We start from the raw sequence: 6527 nt of genomic DNA, 5'->3' as shown, positions 1-6527 counted from the left end.
TAATTATGGAATTTAGTGCACAGAAACCACATCGAGTTTTGTCATGAGCCTTGAGTGAACCCTGTTCATTTCCAATTCTGATGAAGCATCCGTTGAAGAAAAATGAACTAGCTATTCATTTTTCACTTCTGAAAGAATATCCGTTGATGGAAATGAATATCCGTTTGTTTAATCCTTCATTTCCGTTCTGATGAAGAATCCGTTGAGGAAAATGGATTATCCATTCATTTTCGCTTCTGAAGAATATCCGTTGATGGAAATGAATATCCGTTTGTTTAATCCTTCATTTCCGTTCTGATGAAGAATCCGTTGAGGAAAATGGATTATCCATTCATTTTCGCTTCTGAAGAATATCCGTTGATGGAAATGAATATCCGTTTGTTTAATCCTTCATTTCCGTTCTGATGAAGAATCCGTTGAGGAAAATGGATCATCCATTCATTTTTCGCTTCTGAAGAATATCCGTTGATGGAAATGAATATCCGTTTGTTTAATCCTTCATTTCCGTTCTGATGAAGAATTCGTTGAGGAAAATGGATTATCCATTCATTTTCGCTTCTGAAGAATATCCGTTGAAGGAAATGAATATCCGTTTGGTTATCCTTTTCATTTCCGTTTCTGAGGAAGGATCTATTGAAAATGACTCCGTCCATTCATTTTCGTTTCTGAAGAATATCCGTTAAGGAAATGACAGGATTACGTCTTACATATCTTTGGTGGTTACTTAACACAACGTCACAGACAGACTCCTACGAATAAATTTCGAGACGAAATTTCCTAAAGTAGGGGAGACTGTGACACCTGTGTCACTGTGACTGTCGAACAAGTTCCAAACCAATGAAATTTTGTGTTTCATATTTGGGATTTGTGAAAATATGTGTATCATTTGCACATATCAATTCTTGGTCGATTTCGGGCTTTAAATCGCTTTCTGGAAGGTTATACGCGATCTGATGCATAAATATAACCAGTTTAATCAACAAACACTCCGGAATAGTGACATAGGCTTAACATACCTTAAATAACCTTTACATAACTTAGAAATAAGTTTTGGATGGTTTGGTATGCCGAAATCAAGTTTATTCGCTTACAGGGACTAAATTCGACAAACTGCAAAAGTATGCCGATTTGTACTGTAATGAACAATCCTGAACTTGATCATAAGTTAAACATACCATATATAACCTAAACATGGCTTATAAATAAGCTTTGATAGGTTCGGTGTGCGAAAACATGCTTATATGATCTTACAGGGACTAAAAGTGTCAAAAACGGCGTAAGTTTGCATTTTCTCGCATATCTTACGTTCTGACCACATCTGGACATCCAAAATTTTTCTACACACTAAAATATTTTTATTTTAGTGATTGGCATGATAAAATTCCATTCGTCGCTTAATTTGGACCGTTTTTGCGTTCGTTACGACTTCCGTCGTAATTAACCGAACAACGCGATCGTACGACCAAACGAACCGACATACAAGATGTTTTTGAGTATGTTTTGAGTTCTCTATACTTTAACTTCATTTTAGAGCCTTGAAATGAGGTTAACGAGGCTTAAACGTGTCAAAAATGAGCCGAAATGCAAGTTTTGCAAGTTCAGGGGCTAAATTGTCATTTTTGAAAGTTGCTGGTCTGCAGGTCCCTTACGGACCGTATGGACATGTGCTTACGGTCCTTAAGCAGTCCCCAGATCAGCAGAATTGCAGAAACACTGAATCTGGTCATTTCCTCTTGTTCCAATGGTTTTGATCAATGGTTTTTCATGCTATGGGCTGGTTTGTGTGGAGAACAAGTCCCCCAATCATTCTTTGACAATTGTATGGCCTAGATCATGCCCTCTTCTCCAAGAAATGATCCTAACGGTTGCGAAAAACTATATATAGGCTGTTAGTGCAATATCTGTCTATCGCCTCCGTCAATCTATTCCGTAGTAGAAATCGAAGAAACCGAAGGATTTTAAGCTTTTAGGTTACAATTAGTTAAAAAGGGCAAGGTGGCAAACTTGTAAATAAGGAGAAATCCTTATAATCCTTGTGCCTATAAATAGCTCATTTAGTTGTAAAGGTTAAGACTTTTGGGAGACTTGGAGCTCATTTGGAGAATTAGAGATCTAGTTGTAGAGAGAGAAAGTCTAGAGAGAGAAAGTCTCTCCTAGTGATTCACGGCATTGTACACGACGTCATCTTAATCGAATCACGTTTTCTTGTACGTTATTGAGTGTTCGGTCACGTACGTTCACGGATTCCGCACGTCGAACGTTCGTTACGCAATCGAACGGTATCGAAACCGGTCCTAACATAGGCCATCCCATTTCACTTGTTCCTTGCTCATTTCTTCTTTCTCTTCTTCACATCTGACTTGGGAGCTCTCTCAAGCATTGGGACTTTGTCTTCTTTGTTGAAAAGATAGCAAGGACCCTTAGTGAGCATTCTTTCATTCTTTTTATGGCTTTTTCCTTATGTAGTGCAGAAAGTCAAACGTTTGGCCAACAGTTTGACTTTCGGTTTTGACCATCAATTGGTCAAGTCAAAGTTCAATTGAACTTTGAAACGTGATTGTAATCACGATAGTTATAATCCTTCGTGATTATAACCGCTGATTACCACGTTAGCTAGTTGTAGTGTCGAGTCAAAGTTTCGGTCAAAATGCGTTTTAGCACGCATTTTGCCTCGAAACTACTTTAGGGTATCAAAACACTTTGTTTTGATACAAATCAGTAGGTTGGACATGTTTTGACATGTCTAACTCGACACTATTAGTTTGTGCTTGTTTAGGGTCGTAAGTTAAGCGGTCTAAACAACCGCTTATACTTCCGAACCCGACCCGTTTGGTCGATCTTTAGGATCCGACCAAGCTTAGTTAGTGATTATAGTTGCATAGGGAATAACCACTGAGGTTATACCTTATGATCACATAGGATTGGTTAGTCATTTGCTAGTTAGCTTGTATGCCCATAGGAAATGACCAAAACGCCCTTTTGAAGCTAAAATCCGTATTTTGCCTATGTGAACATATTTTTGACATATAATCTGATTTAGTAACATGTTTAGGGATAATTAGGCATGTAAGACTTGGCATAGCACATAGTTAACCATCCGAACATAGTTTTACGCTAACGAAGCCTTATAGTAGCTTATGTTACCATAATGTGTCGAAACGGGTCAAAGGCACTTAGGTAGACTTTCCAATTAGAATGTAAGGTCTATTAAATCATACCATACGAGTTTAATTACTCATTTGATTTATAGATACTCATTCTATCCTATCTCCCGATTTAGGTCCGGTTATTTACATAGTTACCTATATAGGGTACCGTTTGATTCCCTGATCACTCTAGCTTTGCTTGGTTGTTGTTCAAGACTTCTAAGCACCCTCAGGTGAGTACATAGTCCCCTCTTTTACTGTTTTCAAACTGTTTTGGGGTGGAACACATGTGCCTACTTGATACTTTCATGTTTCCCATGTTTTTATATCAGATACTTACTATGTTCAATAGTACACTATTAGTACACGATTTCATTATGTTTTGCTATGTATGTTTACTTAACATGCTAGCACATTGATTTCCATGTACTACATTTTGTCGCATATGCTCATCCAGCATATGGACACATTGTTTTACATTTTGAACCATTGTAATCATTTGATCATTTGAACCGTTGTAACCATTTGATCATGTGAACCGTTTGTAACCATTTGACTATGTGAACCATTAGTAACCGTTGATTATGTGAACCGTTTGTAACCGTTGACTAGATGAACCGTTGGACTATGTGAACCGTTGTGTCTACTTGACTATATGAACCGTTGTGACTACTTGACTATATGAACCGTTTGTGACTACTTGACTATGTGAACCGATTGTAACCGTTGATTGACATGAACCGTTTGAAATCAGTTTGAACTGTTGGGTTAGGGAAGTGATTAGGTAACGGGGCGGGTGTAATGTGTTAAAAGCATGGTGGATACGCCGCTGGTACTTCCTATATATAAGTGCTTTTAACACATTATATATCGTTGCGTTATCTAGATCACTTGGGCAATGGTAAACAAAACAAAGTTGTAATACAAGGTTTTTCCAACAATATATTCTACTATTCGAGTTTTTATTCCAAAAACGATTTACAAATCTGGATTTGATCAAACAAATGTTTTGGGGTTAAGAATCATGGCTACGAAGTTTTTTTTTATAAATTATAACCAATTTGATTTGAGTTGGTTAATTATGTCGCAATACTATACTTTTCAAAACAGGGTTTTTAAATAAGTATTGCAGCATGCAAACTAGCCATGAATCTGAAACTCATACAAAACCTATGTACTCGTCGGCATTTTTATGCTGACGTGCCTTTTTTCACATGTGTTTCAGGTACAATAGTTGATGATGCTTGATGATGATATTGGTGTATTCTCACATAGGAATGGACAAGGCCTTAGCGACTTTAAAACTTGGAGGATAATAGTTGTATTTATCTAATTTGTATCAAAACATTAAATTCAATAATTCAATAAAACGAAACTATTTATTCCATGGTTGTGAAACAATGATTCTGTTACAACACTCCCCGACGTTTCCGCCATGTTTTGTTGTTTTACGTGGTCGGGGTGTGACAACTTTTCCAAGCCTTCAGTGCTCTCCAGCTGGCTTCTATTTGGCTTTCACATTTTGTTACCTGAAACACGTTTTAAAGAGTTTTATCAGCAAGAAGTACTGGCGAGTGCATCCCAGTTCAATCAAAACAGTTTTATAATTTCACAGTATTGAGAGCGATTACAATGTTTTAATCTACCCAATTACCACCCACGGTACTATCAATCCTGACTTGTGGTCATGCTACCACTCACAGTGTAATAACAAGTAATGTATACAAAACCCCAACATACCGACAGTAATTGTAGAATACATAGACTCAATCATTGTTAAATATACTTTAAAATAATTGAGATTTTGTAAAAACAGTTTACAAAAATAAGATGTACTCACATTACTGTTTCAGATAATACTACTACTTCCTAGTGACTTCCTGGTTATAATCTATTAAATTAAATAATGCACACGTGTTAGTAAGATAACCCAATTTACATTAGCTATACCCCCGAGACAGAACTCCAATGACTGAGTCAGGAAGAGCCTTGCCATGCGTTACAAAGCTCCAGATCAATCGGGTAGAGTGACTAATACGTAACCGGGGGTTATAATACGTACAACGAGGCAGAGCTTCACTTTTTAAGGGTATAATACCCGAGTATTATAGCACTATATGTGTCGAGAGAGAAAAAGAATTGAGCGAACGTTAACTGAGGTCGAGCACCCCTTTTATAGGCCTGATCGTCGTTCTCTCGCGCCCCGCGAGAGATAGAAGGCTTGGCCTTCGAGGTCCGCGAGTGACCTAGAGTAGGCTCTAGCCTTAGCTGATCACAACCTAGCTTCACCACGCACAGGGACATGTGGCATCACGAGGGTTCCCCTGGTGTCTGTGACACCCCGTTGAAACACGCTAGCTTGGCAGTGGCTGCTTCAACTTTCGGGACGAAAGTTCTTAAAACTTGGGGATAATGTGACACTCGAGGTTTTTCCGAACGATCACCTTGTAATATTTCGTGTGTATATAAATATTATTAAATGGAAACATTGAATGGAAACGTGATTTTTGCATGATATGTGATGTATGTATGTATTATATATATATATGTATGAGAGCCGGAACCACGACCCGAGACCATGACTCGCAACCGGGCGGTTGCGAGTGGGCCACTCGGTCTCGAGTGGGCCGTTGAGCCGAAACCGGTTTGGGCCGAAACCCCAAGCCCAACCCGAAAACACCCCTTGTATATATATCCAACCTTTCCCTCATTTCTTTCATTTGGCACAACACACCAACACACACTCCTCCTATTTTCTCTCAACAAGAAACCCTCAACAACACACCCCAATCCCTTCCTATTTTCGGTTCAAGCAAAGATCCCGGACAAGAAACTCGGTCAAGACTATCACTCGGACATTCCATCTTCTCGGTTCTCTTTTCTTTGTTTTCGGCTCCTCTTTTCATAACCGGTTAGTGCTATCTTTTGTGTTATCTTTTGTGTTTAAGATGTATGTATGTTGTATGAACTAAGAAATGGTTGGTTAGTAGTTTATGCAAGATTATTAGGTTGTTTTGTAAAGTTTGTGAATATGTGTTAACATGACTAAAATGACATGATATTGGTAGTTTACAAGTGTTCATAGCCAACTACACTATGCTTCTTTGTTTCTTGCAAGAATGATGATGTTTAGCATAAGATTTTCGGCTATATAATGTATGTTTTCTTGTTTAGCATCATGATCTTGTTAAAAGTGTGATTTTCGGTTCATAAATATGTGTTTATGTTGGCATGAAAACCCTAGAAAACTATGAACATAGGAAGAACTTGTTTGAATATGGTTTGAAGGTTTTAAAAATGGCAAAGTTTGATCTATCTTTACTAGCATTCAGATTAGGCAAAGTGTTAGTGAAATATTATTGGTTGTTTCCTAAAATGGGC

The sequence above is a fragment of the Helianthus annuus genome, chromosome 3, assembly GCF_002127325.2.
Source record: "Helianthus annuus cultivar XRQ/B chromosome 3, HanXRQr2.0-SUNRISE, whole genome shotgun sequence".
In the NCBI taxonomy this organism is placed as follows: domain Eukaryota; kingdom Viridiplantae; phylum Streptophyta; class Magnoliopsida; order Asterales; family Asteraceae; genus Helianthus; species Helianthus annuus.
This window is presented reverse-complemented; position numbering follows the sequence as displayed.